Source organism: Herpailurus yagouaroundi, unplaced genomic scaffold, assembly GCF_014898765.1.
Source record: "Herpailurus yagouaroundi ecotype Mexico unplaced genomic scaffold, PumYag 203, whole genome shotgun sequence".
NCBI lineage: Eukaryota > Metazoa > Chordata > Mammalia > Carnivora > Felidae > Herpailurus > Herpailurus yagouaroundi.
In genome coordinates this window covers 23458071-23477361 of record NW_024412434.1, presented here as the reverse complement: position 1 = coordinate 23477361, position 19291 = coordinate 23458071, and the positions used below count along the sequence as shown (strand labels likewise).

The 19291-nt window shown below is 45.5% G+C and overlaps 1 long non-coding RNA gene across 3 annotated transcripts in view; it reads right to left on the bottom strand.

The window, feature by feature from the left end:
- Positions 1–8057: 8057 nt before the first annotated feature.
- LOC121014825 (uncharacterized) overlaps positions 8058–19291 on the bottom strand; it is a 30489-nt gene continuing 19255 nt past the window's right edge. For all 3 annotated transcript variants that reach the window (XR_005783443.1, XR_005783441.1, XR_005783442.1), the window contains 2 exons: positions 17753–17843; positions 8058–8477 (listed from right to left, as the gene is read on the bottom strand). This is a non-coding gene — a long non-coding RNA (uncharacterized LOC121014825). The remainder of the gene's footprint in view (positions 8478–17752; positions 17844–19291) is intronic.

Genomic DNA, 19291 nt, shown 5'->3' with positions numbered 1-19291 from the left:
CAGGTGCCCTAAGAATTCTTAACACAAGAAAGAGAATAAAGAAACAGAGAAATAAGGATTCCCTTTGACAAAAATCCAGAGATTTTCTCCAGTAATAGTTTCATCTGTTTGTGGCAAGGACTTTTATCATATTTGTACATTCACATACCTTGCACAACTGGGTGTGTAATTAAGTGTTGGAGCATACAGGCAGAATTTACAAATCCAGTAAGAGTGAAAGCAGGCTGCCGCGGAGTCCAGGGCTGGGGTGTGAGTGGGCGGGGGCTCCCCAGGACAGGTGCAAGGCATGTGTCTGGTAAGAGTCATTGCAAGATCAATCAGGGGTTCGGGCTGAGCACAAAAGGCAGAAAGTCCAGATTGCAAGCTAATGTGTCACAAGAAATCGGAACAACCTGGGCCCTGGCATTTTCTGTGAGGTCAAAGACCAAATGCATTAAGCCTGAGAGCCAGACTGATAAAACCGCAGGGTGTGGTTGAAGGTCTCAAAGGTGGAGAAGGGTAGGAGATCACAGGACCCCGCAGGTGGGGCAGATGTGAAGGAGTCAAGGAGGTCAGGATCATGGGGACAGTGTACTGCCAGGCTGTCTTTACAGACACTGCAGGACCTTGGGAGTAGATGTGGACCTGGACTGTAAAGCAGGTCCCAAGGGAGAGGACAGCTGGGCAGGAGGAGGAGGAGAGTGTGACAGGACCAGGAAGCAGCAGCCTCAGGGGAGCACGAGCACACACACACACACACACACACACACACACACACACACACACGGGAGGAGAGTCAGTCTGGCAGGGCCGCAAAGCGTATTTATTGAATTGAGGTCTTTGCAAAAGATAAAAATGAAGAGGAGAGTTCTAATTCTTGAATGAGCCACTCCGTATCTCGAAACCTCCTTACCACATACCAAAACTAGAGGTTACAGAGAAAAGGGTTTTGCTTTTTCTTTAAAAAAGGACTAGGTAGGGGCACCTGGGTGGCTCAGTCGGTTAAGTGTCCGACTTGGACTCATGATCTCGCAGTTCAGGAGTTCAAGCCCCATAGCGGGCTCTGGGCTGACAGCTCGGAGCCTGGAGCCTGCTTCAGATTCTGGGTCTCCCTCTCTCTCTTTCCCTCCCCCACTCACATTCTGTCTCTCTCAAAAATGAATAAACTTAAAAAAAAAAAAAAAAAAGGACTAGGTAATGCTCTAGAAGCAGCACTGAAGAAGATGGGGAAGCCCAGTTCCCATCCCCAGACCCCAGGTGGGGAACAGAAGGCACCCTCTTCTGAGAGGACTGCCCAGGAAGCACCATCCTTGGGAAAGAATGGAATTTCCTTCCCACCAGGAAGGTGCTGAGAGGCCAAAACCAGAGTGGACATGTAGGGAGGGCTGCAGAGGGAAGTACAGAGCAGGCTGGAGGGGCGCCCAGGGGCTCAGCTGGTTAAGCCTCTGACTCCTGATTCCGGCTCAGGTCGTGATCTCACGGTTTGTGAGATGGACCCCCACGTCAGGTTCTGTGCAGACAGCACGGAACCTGCTTGGGTCTTTCTCCCTCTCTCTCTCCACGCCCCCCCCACCCCCAGCACTCTCTCTCTCAAAATAAATACACATTAAAAAAATAAATAAAAACAGGCTGGAAAGTAGGGGCTATGCAGTGTGTGTGTCACGTGAGAGAGAGACAGAAAGAGAGACACAGAGAGACAGAGAGACACAGACGCAGCCTGTGCCCCGCACAGAGCTGCATCCGCTCAGATGGAGTGGCAAGTGCCAGGGCCCTGCCCACAAGCAGTCCCACCTGTAACACCCAAATGCCCCCACCCGCACGGGCCAGCACACGTCTTAGAGACGAAGACTGAAGGGTAGCAGAAATATGCTGCCCAAAATAGGACCAGAAGTTCAGGACGCGGCACCTCAAAACCTGCCGCCTCGGTATATTGATTATTTTAAGCCCTAGACACTTGAAAAACAGCATATGTAGGGAGAGGCTTTCTCTCAGCTCCTCTTATCTGCCTACGAACAGATTCTCCAAAAGGAACTCAGTGTCCTAGATCCCTTCCCTGGGAGTTTCATCAACCGGGAAGAGTGGCTCTCATCACAGCAGGGGACACACCCAGACTTTGTCACAAACGGTCACACTCCCATCTGTTCTTCTAAAACCCCTCATCCTTTCCGATAATCACTTCCTCTCCCCTAAGGGGCCTACCTCCTCCCCAATTTCCCTATTAGGATGGTATCTGGAGAGATACCCCGGGGTGTCTCCCACGTATACATGAGGTCTACATGTTAATAAACCGGGTTTTCTCGTTAACCTTTATTATAGGGGTCTCAGCCACAAACACAGGGACAATTATTGTTTCCTCCCCTAGAAGGCCAATTATGCAGGAAACCAGAAAGAAGAGGTGCAGAGGGAAAATAGCCGCCGGACAGGACAGCACAGAGGACGCAGGCGGAGGGGTGGGCTGGTCTGCTCTCCTTGCAGTGACGAGGTTTATTTCCAGGATGCGAGAGGCCGGAGTCCTGCTGATGTCCAGAGTGACTGAGAAGAGCCCAGACCTGGAAAGGTAGGCTCGCCCCGGGACACTGAGGTCTGAATAAGGCAAAGGGCTGAGGCGGGGAGCCTGACCTATGAACTGTGACCTAAGAAAGGAAGTCCCCTAGAATACTCAGAAGAGTTGTGAGTGAATTCAGTGGTTCTCCTGGCCTTCCCAAACCTCACATCTTCTGATGTGTAAACCTTTGACTCTTCAAGTGATTTTAAATGAGCAGAGAGAACAGAAAGCTTATTAATTTCAGAAAGAATAATCTAATGGTTGATTGGACTGCCATGTGTTTCGAGTTACCATTTCCCAGCATGATATTGTACAACACTAACAACAACAGATACTTCTGCTTTTACTAGACGACTACTTAGTCACCTGATAAAATATTTTATAATTTTTTTTTTCCAACGTTTATTTATTTTTGGGACAGAGAGAGACAGAGCATGAACGGGGGAGGGGCAGAGAGAGAGGGAGACACAGAATCGGAAACAGGCTCCAGGCTCTGAGCCATCAGCCCAGAGCCCGACGCGGGGCTCGAACTCACGGACCGTGAGATCGAGCCCAGAGCCTGATGCGGGGCTCGAACTCACGGACCGCGAGATCGTGACCTGGCTGAAGTCGGACGCTTAACCGACTGCGCCACCCAGGCTCCCCACCTGATAAAATATTTTAGAAGGAACGCAGCGTGGGAAACAAAAAGAAGTATGCGTGAGGGTCCTTGCTAACGAATTTCCAAGAGTGGGCTTTAATCTCTGGACTGAGCACTTTGGTGGCTCAGATACGGTCGCTGGGGATTGTCAAAATCTCCGCCTGGGACGGTCCATTTAGAATCACCAGGAGCGTTTCACTCCAGTCCTGCTGAAGCAGCATCGCTGCGTCTGGAGGAACGCAGGAGTTCCCGATTTTAACAAGGCCCTCCACCCATTAGTAGGCATTATGTCAACACTAAGAAAATACATATTCTATGTAACATATTCTCCTTTTATCTCGCTCTGTGTGTTTCTTTATGAAGCAACCGAGTAGAACATTTTCCTGTACGGCACAGTCAAGTTCACATTCAAGAACCCTCCTCCAATTTAGTGTTTGTTTTTTTGAGTCCTGAAGTTGCTTTTCATAAGGGAGTAGTAATGCTAGCCTTTTGAGCTTGTTTATTTTTTCAATGATGCTTTGATTTCACAGGCTGTGTTTATATTGCCCTTGGTGTCCTCCCAGAGCATTTTAGTGCCAATAAGAAAACGTCTCTGCTTCTCTCCTTACTTACCCTTTCCATTTTTAAATTTTTATTTTTATTAATTTTTATTTTATTCAGAGAGAGGAGGAGAGGGGAAAAGGGGGAGAGAGTCTTAAGCAGGCTCCATACTCAGCATGGAGCTGGATCCCATGACCCTGGGATCATGACCTAAGCTGAAACCAAGAGTCAGATGCTCAACCAACTGAGCCACCCAAGTGCCTACTCATTCCATTTTCTGAGCACAATGTCCTAGGATGTCCCCAACATTAAGCATCTGAAACCAAGAGCCACAGAAAGGTGCACGAGATCCTGGCTAGCCTCCAAGAGCAACAGAAGAAAGTCAAAAGGAAACATCCAGGGAAAAAGGATCTTCCCCAAGAACACTTTGAGGACGCTGGCAGGCTACAGAAGTCCATTTCGGTAACAATGAAAAACTAGTGTGATTCTTTCTAGATGTGTTGCATTAATGGATATTCATAGGAGGGGGATGGGCACGATCTCCCTGCTTAAGTTCCTGGAGGGGTAGGGATTTAAAATGAGCACCTTTGAAGAATTGGAAATGCCTTGAACAAGAGCTCTATTCTTATGAGTTGTATATAACACCCAAGATAAAATACAGGTGTAAGCCTTACTAATATCAACAGTAAGTTTAAATTCTACTTAATTCCAATAAGTTTTTAATGTTTATTTATTTTGAGAAAGACACAGGGAGACAGAGAATCTCAAGCAGGCTCTGCGCTCTCAGAGCAGAGCCTAGCACGGGACTCGAACCCATGAACTGGGAGATCACGACCTGAGCCAGAATCAAGAGTCGGATGTTTAACCAACTGAGCCTCCCAGGTGCCCCTCCAATGTTGTTTTTTTTTTTTTTTTTTTTTTTTTGATGTGTGTGTGTCAAAGGTTGTCAACCAATTGAGTCCACAGAGTGCCCAGGCTCCCCACCAGGGAAAGTCAATAGCACTAGATAGCCTGAGACCCAACGCCCTTCTGTCTGCACTACCCAGTGGGTCCGTAACTTTGCCAAGAAGCTGCACCCATCTGATTCACACTGACCTTCCACATATGATTTCAATCAATAAGAGCATCCTGCTCCTTTAAATTTTCTATTAAATGTTTGTGCCTAAAATACAGTATCTGGGACCGAAGAAAAGGAATTACCCTCCCAAGAATCAAATAGCTCACTAATGGCAAATGTAGGGTATAGTCCCTTCCTGTTCTGCTGTAACAAGTTACAGCTACCCTAGTGATTAAAAAAAAAAACCTCAAATGCATTACCTCACAACTCTAGAGGTCAGAAGTCCAAATGGGTTCCACTGCAGTAAAATCAAGGTGCTGGCAAACTGCATTTCTTCTGGAAGCTCTAGGGGAGAACCTGTTTCCTTGCCTTTTCCCACTTGTAGGGGCCACCCATGTTTTTTGGCTTGCGACTCCAGGCAGCAACCACAACCCTGCTTCAACTTCTTCCTTCTTCATATCTCCTTCCCTGGCTCTGACCCTCCTACCTCCCCGCCCCTTATAAAGACAGTTGTGATTATACTGGGCCCACCTGGGTAACCCAGGCGTCTCTTCCCATCTCACAACCCTTTATCACCTATGCAAAGACGCTTTTGCCACATGAGGTAACATTCACAGGTTTGGGGAACTGAACATCTTCGGGCGACCATTATTCTGCCTACCTCACGGGACCAGGACTCAGGTGTGTTGACTTCTGGCCCAGGGACCCCCACAGATCTCGGGTCCTCACTGCCCCAACCATCTGCTTGGGCCCCTCAGAGTCCACGTCATCTCTGAGACAGCAGAGACAGCAGCTGGGTTACACAGAGCAGAGGATTTCCTCTTGAAGTGGTGGTTTACCATTGTGCACACGCCATATATCCCTGGTACCACATACCCCCCACCATATTCCCTAACTCCGCAGAAAGAAGGGGGGTGCCCCTTGGATCAAGATGTATCTTGGTGGTTCACTGAAAAGGGTTGGGGATCACACTCCTCCTCCAGGACTGACGATAGTTCTGCTTCACTTCTGGTGTAGCTCGTGGGAGCCTGAGTACGATGGAATGAAACCCCTCGGTGTCTACAAGTCCCCGGGAGCAACCCCGGGACTAATGCAACTGTGTACTGCCCATATTGATCAGAAACCAACAGACAAGGGAATTAGGAGGAGAAGCAGGCTGAACTGACAGCATGGGGAGGTCCATGTGAGGCCAGGACAAGAGAGGCAGTGTCCACAGGGACGGGGGCGGGCTGGCACCTGTCTCACTCAGAACCCCTTAGCCAAGAAGTCTTGACTAGAGAAGAAACAGAAGGGCACTATGACCAGAAAACACACACCAGGCATCCTGCGAGCCTCAGGGGTCTTGTCCGGGGCTCCTCCCCCTTCTTCTGCAGGAGTGACAGAATCCCAGTGATGTTACATCTTTGCTCCTAGACAAGCTGCGGACCTCAGAGAGGAGGAGCCAGGCAGCAGAAGGAGACAGAAGGGCGTTAGCTATGACCAGGGATCCAAACCTCACCCCCAGCGCCCCAGCATCAAGCAAACTAAGAGTAGTAACCATGGAGCCAAAGGCCAGATTTTCCTGATAGTGTGGCGTCTTCCGAGAAATCCAGCTGAGAAAGGTTTAATGGCAACCTGAAGTGAATGATGCAGATTCTCCAAGTGAAGATAGACGATCTTCTAATCTAGGAGGGGGATAATAATCAACTGAAAGGTCCTCCTCGGTAATACTCAGGATCAAAAAGAATAAAATCTTGCCATTTGCAACAGCGTGGATGGAACTAGATGGTATTATGCTGAGTGAAATAAGTCAGTCAGAGAAAGATAAATATATGTTTTCACTCATATGTGGAATTTAAGAAGCAAAACAGATGAACACAGGGGAAGGGAAAGAAAAATAAGAAAATCAGAGGGAGGCAAAGCATGAGAGACTCTTAAATACAGAGAATAAACTGAAGGTTGCTGGAGGGGTTTGGGGCTAAATGGACGATGGGCATTAAGGAGGGCACTTGTTGGGATGAGCACCGGGTTATATGTAAGTGACGAATCACTAAATTCTACTCCCGATATCATTATTACACTATATGTTAACTAACTTGGATTTAAATAAAAGTTAAAAATTAAAACAGCAGAAAAAAGAAAAGTCCTTCTCCTTACACGGGCTGGCTTCACAAACGTGTAATGGGGGCAGTCCCCCAGGGCCCACGCTCAGAAGGACCTCACGTTTGCTGTAACACTCTGCTTCCCCTTATCTCCCATCGGGCCCTGCAAATCAGGTAGCTGGTCCCACAGGCATGTCATACTTGTGTCTGTGTAGGACTAAGGGTTAAGGCAGCAACTAAATGCTCGGGGTCTCAACTTACAAGGCAGATGCCTGATCTGTTCACTACATCAGACAAAACTCGGCAGAGAATTCTCCCGCCTCCCTCCCAGCCCCCCAGCACACGCACAAGCACAACCCCGGGCTTCCCCCTTGCACAACTGCCAGTCCCAAACTGTAGCTCCATCACATCCGGGCGGGACCACGCCATCAGTTGGAGAAGCTACAGAGTATTCCATTGCATTTCAGGGAAATAAATTAGGACTCAGCAGACAGGCTTATATGCATTTTTACCACGGTTCAGTGAATGCAAGAGAAAACCTCAAAATGAGAGTGAACAAGTGTAAGTTACGTTCTTTAACAGACTCAACGACCACCATCAGAATAAAACAGAAAAGTCAAAAAGGAAAGGGAAATGACACTACACAAGAAGATGAAAAACTGCCTTGTAAGGTGGCTGTTCAAGTGAGGGTTAAGGAGGTTTCAGTGAGGTCTCATTAAGCAGAGCCTCTAGGACATTTCCTGCACATAATCCTCCTCTTCTCCTCAAAAACCCTCTTTTGTACACTCTTCTAGTCTTGCCCAGTAAGTTACAACCTTAAGTGGCATCGACCCCTCTGTTTACTTCAATGTCCCAAATCCATACGTTGGAGTCCTAACTCCCAGTGCTTCACAATGTGACTGTATTTGGAGACAGAGCTTTAATGAGGTAATTATGATAAAATGAGGCCATATGGCGGCCCCTACTCCAACATGATTGGTGTCCTTACAAGAACAGGAGATTTGGACATAGACGGGTACAGAGGGAAGGCCATGTGAGGATACAGGGAGAAGCTGTCTAAAGCCAAGGAGAAAAAGAGTCCTGAGTTTTATTTATTTATTTATTTATTTATTTATTTATTTATTTATTTTTGAGAGAGAGAAAGAGGCAGAGAGAGAGGGAGAGAGAGAATCCCAAGCAGGCTCCACACTGTCAGCACGGAGCCTGATGTGGGGCTCTAACTCACAAACTGTGAGATCATGACCTGAGCCAAAACCAAGAGTTGGATGCGTAACTGACTGAGCCACCCAGGTGCCCCCCAAAAAAGAGTCCTCAGAAGACACAAAACCTGCCAACACTTTGACCTTGGACTTCCAGCCTTCGGAATTGTGGGAAAATAAACTTCTGTTGGTTAAGACACCCAGTGTGAGGTACTTTGTTACGGCAGCCTGAGTGGAATAATGCAGCTAACATCCTCAGAATTCTGGTTCTTGCACAGAGGCAAGCCTGGGCCTCCCACTGAAAAGTCTTTTATCAGAAGACACCTGAAAGAGGCATCTCTTCAGGAATCTGGTGCTTAGAAGCTTTCCACAGGCATTCAGCAAGGTGTCTCTTCTGGGGATTCGCTGCCTGTGTGTAGACAGAAGCCACTGTACTCTGTGGAAAGAAGGAGGGTATATATTTGGGTGTCATCAGTCACTCAGGCCAGCCCAACGTACCAAACTGCTCACATACTTCTGGGCCCTGTTCCAACCTCAAGAAAAGGCTTTTCTTAGTTGTTTTCTTAGTCCTTGCCCTGAGCAGCAAAGCCCACGCAAAGTCGGTCTTCTGCCCAATGTCCAGGCTGAATTAGCACCCCAAGTTCGCATAAACTGCTGGTCTACTTGTATTCCCTAAGGAAGTTCCAAGCCAAGAGTTGGAGATAGAGGATGTGTCTTACCATCTGGGTATTTCTAATTCCTGGAAGAATTATGTGGTGTCATGCAATTGGGCTCAAGGTAGGACTGACCAGAAGACCTTATTAGATCATTCCTAATAACATTTCCACAGAGTTCTCGCATTGCCAACACTGTGTTAAGCACATCACATACATTTTTTTTCTCCCAAGAAAGATTTCTGTAACACAGAGGACCCAGACTGCATCGAGAAAAGCAGCAAGAATCAGGTCCATGTCAGGGAAAGAGCTTTGCCAGGTGATCAAATGCTTTTTCCATCACATATCAACTGCTTCTCACTGGATATGCACCTGTGTACCTGGACCATCAGGTACATAGTAACTCCTATTTCCTGAACCCACCCTCTCTAACATGTATTATTCAAGAGTAATAGTTTTTAATGAATTTAATTACTTATACCCTGTCTTGTGAAAAGTATTTAAGACAACTCCTAGATGGATATATTGCATATGGCAGGATAGCATTCACTGATTCAGTATGCACTGAGTACGTCCTATGTCCCAGGCACTGTGCCAGGTCTGGAGAAACAGCAAGAAACAAAGACATGAAGTCTTTTTATCTATGCACCTACACAATTTCTGGAGCTCCTCATGTCTTCATGTGGATTCAAGTTACTACCTGGTGTAATTTAATTCTAGCCTAAAAAACATCATTTACTTACTCATACAGGGAATATCTGTTAGCAACACATTCCATCAGGGTCTTTGGGTAATATCCAGGGATATGTTTATTTCACCTTCATTTTCATTAATAGTTTTGCCAGATAAAGAGATCTTGGCTTGCATCTGTTTTCTGTTTGAGTATTCTGAAGCTTTCCCTCCAGGGCCTCCGGTCTCCTTTGAATGAGAAGTCAGCCATTCATAGTTTTGTACTGTATTTGATGAGTTGTTTTCCTCTTGCTGTCTTCAGGATTACTTCGTTTTTGTCTTTTTTTACAAGTTTATTTATTTTGACAGAGAGAGAGAGAGAGAGAGAGAGAGAGAGAGAGAGAGAGAGAGAGAAAACCAGCAGGGGAGGGGCAGAGAGAGAGAGGGACAGAGGATCTGAAGCAGGCTCTGTGCTGACAGCAGTGAGCCCGATGTGGGGCTTGAACTTATGAACCATGAGATCATGACCTGAGCCAAAGTCAGACATTTAACCAACTGAGCCACCCAGGCACCCCTCTGTCTTTGCCTTTAAGCGGTTTGTTTATAATGTGTCTAGGTGTATTTTGTATTTATGATATGGGAATTCATTGAGCTTTGGGGCCTGTGGGTTAATGCTATTCATCAGTCATTATTTATTCAGACTGAAGGGAATCTTCAGTCATTATTTATTCAGATATTTTCCACTCTTTTCTCATCTCTTTCTGAGACTCCCATTACATGTATTTTGGTGTGCTTAATATTGTCCCATGTCTCTAAAGCTCTGTTTTTCTTCTATCTTTTTTCTCTGTTTTGCAGATTATATCCTTTCTACTGCTTTATCTTCAGGTTCACTGATTCTATCTTCTGCCATCCCACATCTGCTCCTGGGCCCACTAGTGAATTTTTCGTTTTGATTATTAGTACTTTTCAGTAATCCAGTATTTCTGTGTGGTTCTCTTTTATAGTTTTTATTTCCCTGTTGAGATTCCATATTTGTTTAGTATCAGATTTTCCTTTAATTTTTAAAATATGGCTTCCTTTAGTTTCTCGAACCTATTTTAAATAGCTGTTTTGAAGTCTTCATCTGCTAAATTCAACATCTGGTCCCACTCAGAGTCAATTCCTATTCACTGCTTTTTTTTTTCTGAGTATGAGTCACACTTTGCTATGTGTTTGCACGTCTTATAATTTTCTTCCTTCCTTTTTTTTTTTTTTTTTTTTTGGTGAAAACTGAAAGTTTCAGGTAATATTTGTTTTAGGTAATATTTTAGTAACTCTGGGTTCTGATTTCTTTTCCTGAGGGTTTCATTTTATCATTTGACACTAATCTGCACTTGAATGGCAGAACCTCTCTTCCCCACATTTGTGTAGCTACTGATATGTGTGTGTGTGTGTGTGTGTGTGTGTGTGTGTGTGTATGTGTAGGTTTATTCTTATTATTTTTATTTCTTAGCCTTATTTCCTAGGGGTTGCCCTGTTTCTGTGTGGCCCAATGGTCAGCCAGTGAATTTGGGCAGAGGTTTTTCTCCAACACCACAGGATGAAGCTTCCATCCCGCACATAGATGCGTGTGAGGGTTGGGGATGGCGTCTGATGTTTAGCCAGTGCTAAATTGCTTTGGTTTTCACTTTCTGCTGGGCTGTCTAGGGTCTCTCATGCACATGCACGTAGGTTCCCAGGAAGTCAGGGATGTGTGAGAGCCCATCTCAGTCTTTCTAAGGCTCTCCCATTCCAAGATTTCCTGTTAAATTTATGGCTGGTCTGTTGCTTACCCCAACCAGGAGCAGATTCTCACACCTGCAGTGCAGTGACGTTTCCCCATTAGTTTCCTGCCAAGTCCTCTGTTATTGTCCACACTGCAGCCTTTCGCCCTCTGCCCAAAATTGATTTGCTCCCTTTGGCAGCAAACTTGTTTTTTAGTTTTATTTTTTCTGGTCACCCCTTGCTGATAAAGCTGGGGACAGAATTGGGGAGGAGGGCAGGGATAGTAGCAGAACAGACAAAAAGGCTACAGGCCCCGCCATTCCTTCCTGAAGCTCTAGCTATTTTTCACGAGTAAATGCTTCTCAATTTGTTATCTGCCTTTGGCCAATTTCCAGGGCCCAAAAATGACTGGGTTTTTGTTTGGTTTGGTTTGTTTTTTCCAGTTTTCAACTTGTTCTGTGGGGAGTGGGTCCTCTGGACCTTTTTATGCTGCCATAGCTGGAAGGTTGGCCTCCAAAGTGCTTTTTCTTAAACATTAAATGGGATAGAGCATAAATTTCCCAGTTGTCCACTTTCTCCACTGCCCCTATAGCCCTACACTTGTTTTGCTTCATTAATTTAAATTACCTGCCTGACCCTCGAAGGCATTTGAGCTTATGAATTATGGTGCACAAGGCTGACAGCTAGATAATGTCCTAAAAGTGTAATGGAATGTGCAAATAGTGCTAATCCTTCCACAAACATCTGCCTTACTAAAAGGCCTGTGTGCCAAATTCTCTGAGATAGAAACCCATTCAATAGGAAGTCCTCATCTTCAAAGGCCCTAAAACCCTGGGAGAAATGAGGAGCATGGATACAAAGAGGTAGCTCACAATGTAATGCCTGCAGTACACGATACACACGGGAATGTTCTCTGTAGGCTGGGAAAGACAAGAAATGATTTCCTGAGTTTATGACATACAGACCCTTTACATGGCTCAGAAGGTTTCTTTTCAATTACTAAATATTACCTAGGTATTTCTTTTTTTTTTTAATTATTGTTTTTAATGTTTTTATTTTTGAGAGAGAGAGAGAGAGAGAGAGAGAGAGAGAGAGAGAGAGAGAGAATGCAAGCAGGGGAGAGGCAGAGATAGGGGGTCAGAGGATCTGAAGCAGCTTCAGTGCTGAGAACAGAGAGCCCGATGCGGGACTCAAACTCCCAAACTGTGAGATCATGACCTGAGCCGAAGTTGGATGCTTAACCAACTGACTGAGCCCACCCAGCCTCCCCACTTAGGTTACTTTTACTTAGGTACTTGGAATTAACTTGCTTCAGCGTGGAATATTATGGAATGTTAGCAGTCTTGCTGTTGGTGATGGAAAGTGGAGGGTGAACAGAATCAAGAACCAGACGTAGACTCTAGTCCTACCTCTACAACTGCTTAGCTCCGAGACTCTGGGCACATCATCTACCATTTTAAGAAAGCAGCTCCTGCCTCTGTAGAAGGAGGAAGAGTTGGGGAAAAGGAAATTTGCAGTTCCAGTGTTGTGTGGAAGGTAGCCTTTTTCCTACAGTCTTGAGATGATCTTCTCTTTGTTCTCAGGTAGGTAAGGATTGGTCACCAGATTTGCCCAAAGCAATAATCCCCAGAATGATTAAGTAGGGCCCCTCAAGGTTTCTGAGTTTATTTTAGTAACATGTATTGAAAACCTGATGACAATTATGACATCTTTACTGGGGCTTGGGGGGAATGTTACTCATAAAAGCACAAAAGGTTGCACATAATCTCAGGGGACTGACACACCCCTAGAAACCCAAGTTAAAGACTCTTGAGAGAAAATGATGGAAAAGAGATCACAAAGAGCCTCAAATTCTTGGATTCAACTCTGGCTATTGTAAGCTTCTCATTCGTTTTAGAACAAAGTAAAACAAAAGTGAAGGTTCGAATTAAAAAGTAACCTAGAAAAGTCTGTTCTAGAAAAACGAAAATTGTTTATGGCTGAGAAAGGCAGACTAGAGAATAAGAAATCCTCTCTTAACAGACTCCCCAGGCCAAAGGAGGAATGGAAAATTAAAGACATTAATACTTCCCATAGCAAAAGAAGGAAAAACTGCAGGAAATGATTAGTAAGACTGCAACAGCAATTATAACCAAAGACAGGAAACTGAACCAGGGGGGCTTAGCTCATTAGTTAATTTGAATGCAAAACTACAGGGGAGTGTTTGGGCTTGGATGCCTCAAGAAGGCTTTCATCCTTCCATAGCAAGAGTACTCTGAGATCGTTTGAAGAGTCACAAGGCTCCATCATGCCTCTTCTTTTTGCCCTCCTCCTTTGGGAAAATGGAGAAATGATTCTGCCAGGTTAAGCGAGCATTTTTTTTTAAGTATCTTCCACTGTTTTCTTCTTCTTCTCCTTTTTTTAAATATTTATCTTTGAGAGAGAGAAGAAGAGAGAGAGAGAGATGGAGTGTCAGTGGGGGAGGGGCAGAGAGAGAGAGGGAGACACAGAATCCGAAGCAGGCTCCAGGCTCTGAGCTGTCCACAGAGAGCCTGATGCGGGGCTTGAACTCACGAGCCATGAGATCATGACCTGAGCCGAAGTCGGAGGTTTAATCAACTGAGCCACCCAGGTGCCCTAGGTGAGGATTTGTTGTTTGAACTTCTAGAACATTTTCGTTTGATGTTCATTTGGAAATCTAGACTAGATACTTTTACAGAGAACCTGCCCAAGACCTAGGGTAAAAACGTGTCTGATAGAGACCCACACTAAGGATAAAAGAGCCTGAGCCCAGGGGCCAGCAGGTTCCATGTTTGCTTTCACGTTTAATGATGTGTGCTGCCCAGAGCTGGTGTGTCAAAGGTCAGAGGTAGCCAAGTACCCAGGGCGGGGGCTGTCACAGTCACAGGCAATACTGTCATTATCTGCGTGCAGTACTACAGCTGCATTTAGGGGCTCCCTTGGTCACTTGGCAAGGGGTATGGCATCAGATGCAGAAGGACAGAACCCACAGCGCTTAAGGACTTTGGGAGAAAAACTAAAATACAACAGCCTGTGTGTTGGCACCCAGAGCTGTGCTTTTGCTATCTAGAAGGTCGTCGAAGCAAGCAGCACCTGAGCGCGGTCTGAATCTTCTGGTAGTGGTGGATAGTGCCACGCAGGAACGCTTCCAGAGAGTTCCCGTGTCATCTCTGTTCCGTCCCCCAGTAACACCATTTCTGGATCAGATACAGCAGATTGGTCCATTTTAGGCAGCTCACTTGGAAGTTTTAGCACCTCTACATGGATATTGTAGTTAAGACCACCAGTGTTCACAAAGTTTCCATCCATTTCATTTGTTTTGAGTTTTCCACCAGTCACTGATAGGAGAAGCAATGGTGAGGCTGAGCAAAGTCTACCTAAACACGGCCCTATCTTCTCTCGAATTCCACGTTTGCATATCCATCTGCCCACCCGAGCTCCACTTGAGTGTCTAATCAGGCATCACAAATTTAACAAATCTAAAACAGAACTATTTTTTTCATGTTTGCCTATTTATTTTTAAAGTGGGGCGAAGGGCAGAGAGAGAGGGAGAGAGTCAATGTCAAGCAGGCTCCACGCTGTCAGTGCAGAGCCTAATGCTGGGCTTGATCCCACCCACCATGAGATCACGACCTGAGCTGAAATCAAGACCCTCAACTGACTGAGCCACCCAGGTGCCCCCAAACAGAACTCTTGATTCTCTCCCCAAACCTGCTCCTTCTCCAAGTGTTCCTAAGGGAAAAACTTGGAAGTGCCCTTGATTCCTCTTACTGTCTCCCATGCCACATCCTATCCATGTTCCCTGACAAATTCTAGGCTCTACTTTTGGGGTCTGACCATCTTTCACGACCCCTTCTGCTACAGCAAAGTCCAGGCCACTGCTTCTCTCACCTGGAATAATGCAAGACCTCCCCTGGTCTACCTTGACTCTCTACACACTATTCTCCACATAGCGACAGTGATCCTTTGAATGCTAAGTTAGATCCTAACACCTCCTATTCAAAATCCTCCAAACATCCCATCTCTCTCTGAACTTAGTTGGTCCTTGCCATAGCCTGTGAGGCGGTGTTCCTAGCCGCCGTCCTGCCACCCTCTCCCTCAGCCCTTGCCCTCCAGGCTGCCAGCCTCCATGCTGTTGCCAGAGCACTCCAAGCTCACTCCTACCTCGGGACTTTTGCACATACTGTTTCCCCTGCCTGGAGAGCTCTTCCCAAATCCCTCAATACCTGCGAGGCTCACCTCCTCACCTTCCTTCGGGTCTCTGCTCAAACATCATCTCATCAGAGATGCCTTCCCTACCACGCTGCCTAAAATAATAACACATTTTTGTCTCTCCCTTAACCTTCTTTGTTTTTTTTTCATGGCAATATCATTACCTAACATTACTATATATCCTATGTTTTTAAAATTATTTATTTGAGTGAGAATTTTTGTCTTGTTTCCCCGCCATGTCCTAGGACCAAGAATGTGTCTGGCATAGAATAGACATTCAATAAATATTTTTTGAATTAATGTTACTGGGTATTCTGCCTAAGTGGCTGTATACTGGTAATACTCATTTTCTTTTATATAGTGAAATATCATACATACAAAAGTACATACAATGCATATGTATGATTTAAAAAATAAGTGGATACCCATGTATTACCAGGAAGTATATCAACAGTATCTTCTGAAGTACCAAAATAGATTTCAGACCAAGTCAAGTCCAAATTCTTTCACATTATGAGTCAGTTAGGACTCTCTTTGATGTAAATATCAGAAAAGCTAACTTAAACTGGCTTAGACAATAAGGAGATTTATCATGTAAAGCCTCATTAAGGAAGAAAAGAAAGAAAGAAGGAGAGAAAGAAAGAAAGAAAGAAAGAAAGAAAGAAAGAAAGAAAGAAAGAAAGAAAGAAAGAAAGATCCAGAGGTCAAGGGACCTTTAGGCAATGGTTAATCCAGTGCTTAGAAGATGTCATCAAACAGGGCACCTGGGTGGCTCAGTCGGTTAAGCCTCCAACTTCAGTTCAGGTCACGATCTTGCAGTTCATGAGTTCAAGCCCCATGTCGGGCTCTGTGCTGCCAGCTCGGAGCCTGGAGCCTGCTTCGGATTCTGTGTCTCCCTCTCTCTCTGCCCCTAACCCACTCACATTTTGTCTCTGTCTCTCTCAAAAATAAATAAACATTAAAAAAGAAGGTGGCACCAAAGAACTGTTTCAATCCTTCTCTCCATTCTGCCTTCATTGGGATCAACCTCATCCTAAAGCTAGCTCACTAATGGTGACAAGATAACTGCGGACAGATGCAGGCCATATGCTCTGTTCCATGTCTAAGAGAGAACAGGTATGCCTTTATCAAGGCATCATAAGCTAGAGATGCTGAGAACACTCTGATTGGACCTTCTTGGGTCCATATATCACCTCTGGACCAATCACATGCCTAGGGGAATGCAACGTGCTGACTGGCTTAGCTATGCTCAAGGGCTCCAACCTCGGAGCCCCAGGTAGAAACATGTGGATCCTCCAGCAGAAATCAGGGGCTGTTGGAAAGGCAGTAATGCAAGCTGGGGTGGTATTCATGAATGTCTACTGTACCGCTGTTCGCCAAAGAGCCCCTGACACCTGGAGTTCAGAGCCAATTGTATTTAGTTGTAGACATAGTCTAACAAGCTCGGCATCTGCTCTCACAGCCCACGGCAAGGGGCAGAGACTCAAAATAGATAGACTAGCGAAAACAGGCAGTGGCACCAAGTAGACACACGATCCCTAAGAACATGATCATTTAGCCCTAAGGGGAAAAAAACCACAGTGGCTCATTGGTGACAGGACTGGATTACACCTCCTAATGCAACGGTAATATTATGATGACCCTACATCCAGTGGACAATGGTTAGGAAGAAAAAGGGATGTTTAATGGATTTTGAAGAGATTCTATCAAAACAGCGACTATTATAAGGTAGACACTCTAAGAGATAAGTTTCAGTCCTCCCAAATGAAGCCAACCAAGTGAGCTGCTGTTAGCTGTAATCATCAAAATTATAGTGAGAGGAGAGCCATCTTTTCAATGGGTTTAGGGAATTTCTACCTATTCCAGGCCTGTTATTAAAAGGAAATCGTAGCAGTTTAATGAACAAAATGAGTGGTTGGGGTTTTGTTTTGTTGTTTTGCGGGGGGGGGGGGGTGTTATTGTTTTTGTTTTTCATAAAAAGAAAGTAGTCCTTTTCAAACTCAAAAGCTAAAAGGGGGAACTTAAGCTTTGGCTCACTATCTTTCCCACTTCTAGTAAGAAGTATGTTGGGGGCGGCTGGTGGTTCAGCCCATTAGACGTCCAGCTTTGGCACAGGTCATGATCTCACAGTTCATGAGTTCGAGCCACATACTGAGCTCGGCATTGGCAGTGTAGAGCCTGCTTGGGACTCTCTCTCTCTCTGCCCCATCCATGTGCTCTCTCTCTCTCTCTCTCTCAAATAAATAAATAAACTTTAAAAAATAATTTTAAAAAAGTTTGTTGGAGGTAGATATTTACTTTATACTTACTGGGAACCTGAATTTATTTTAGCTTGAATGCCCCTGACTGCATTTTGAGCAAGGAGGCAGTGGGAAGCATGGCCCACAGGTTTGCACATGGAGAAATCAAGACACGAACTAATGAAATAACTCACCTCTGGGGCTCTGTGGGTCCACTCGATGGCAGAACTTCCAATGTTGGTTCAACTCTTATTTGTGTGAGGCTGCTGATTTTGTTTTCAAGTACTAAAAATAAAAAAGAGAGGAATCAAGATCTGAGACTAAAGAGGAGCCAGGACTCTACATGGGGACTCTGCATAGGGGATTTTATTCCATTTGAAAACTCACTGCGACGTCCCACAGTCCATAATCACTTTTTTTCTTTAAATCTTTTACTTCTTCCATTAGGCAGACTTAATTAAGAGTAGAAATAGAGGCACATGGGTGGCTCAGTTGGTTCAGCGTCCGAATCATTGTTTCCTCTCAGGTCATGATCTCACAGTTCGTGGGTTTGAGCCCCACGTTGGGCAGTACAGAGCCTGCTTGGGATTCTCTCTCTCTCTCTCTCTCTCTCTCTCTCTCTCTCTCTGCCCAACCTGCTCATGCTCTCTCTTTCTTTCTTTCTCTCTCTCAAAATAAAATAAGTAAACTTAAAGAGAGTAGAAATAGCAGGCTGTTCCCCAAGTGATACAATCTGAGAGCCACTTGAGAAAGGTGTTCACTCTGCATTCTCCACCACCATTATGAAGTCCCACCAGTAGAGATTACTGGCACGGAGGTGGGAGGGACAAGGTATTTTTCCACTTTCAGGGGCCTCCTAATAAATGGTATATATTCCTGAGAGACCTGATAAGACCTCCAGCTGCAAGAAGCAAGCTGAGAAGGGTATGTGGAAGAGAAGTGAAGGGAGCAGAGTTAGACCAGCTGGTTACTTTTACCTTAATCCAGCCTTACCTACTATTGTCCTTAATCCCCCACCTTTCTGAGTCTCCCTAATCTGGAACCCTCCACCTAAACTGTCATTCCAGAGCACTGCAACCCTTGCCCTCCCTCTCTCCCAGGCCCTGTATGAGTCTGCTTGGAATGCCACAACAAGGTCCCACAGCCTGGGACGCTTAAGTAACAAAAATTCACTTCTCAGCATTGTGGAGACTGAAGTCTGAGATCAAGGTGCGGACGGGGCTGGTTCCTTCTGAGGCCTCTTTCCTCGGCCACCTTCTCTTCGTATCTCCACAGGGCCTTCCCCCTTGTCTGGGTCCCGATCTCTTCTTCTTTTTTTTTTTTTTTTTAATTTTTTTTTAATGTTTATTTATTTTTGAGACAGAGAAAGACAGAGCGTGAACAGGGGAGGGTCAGACAGAGGGAGACACAGAATCCGAAGCAGGCTCCAGGCTCTGAGCTGTCGGCACAGAGCCCGACGCGGGGCTCGAACTCACAGAGTGTGAGATCATGACCTGAGCCGAAGCCGGACGCTTAACCGACTGAGCCACCCAGGCGCCCCTCCCAATCTCTTCTAATAAAGATAGCAGCCACACTGGATTAGAGGCCACCTTAATGAGCTCATTTTAACTTAATTACTCTGTTAACCGTGGTCTCCAAATTTGGGCACATTCTGAGGTACCAGGGGTTAGGGCTTCACACGTGAATTTGGGAAAACCCAAATCAGTCCACAACGATATCTGGCCTTAAAGAGT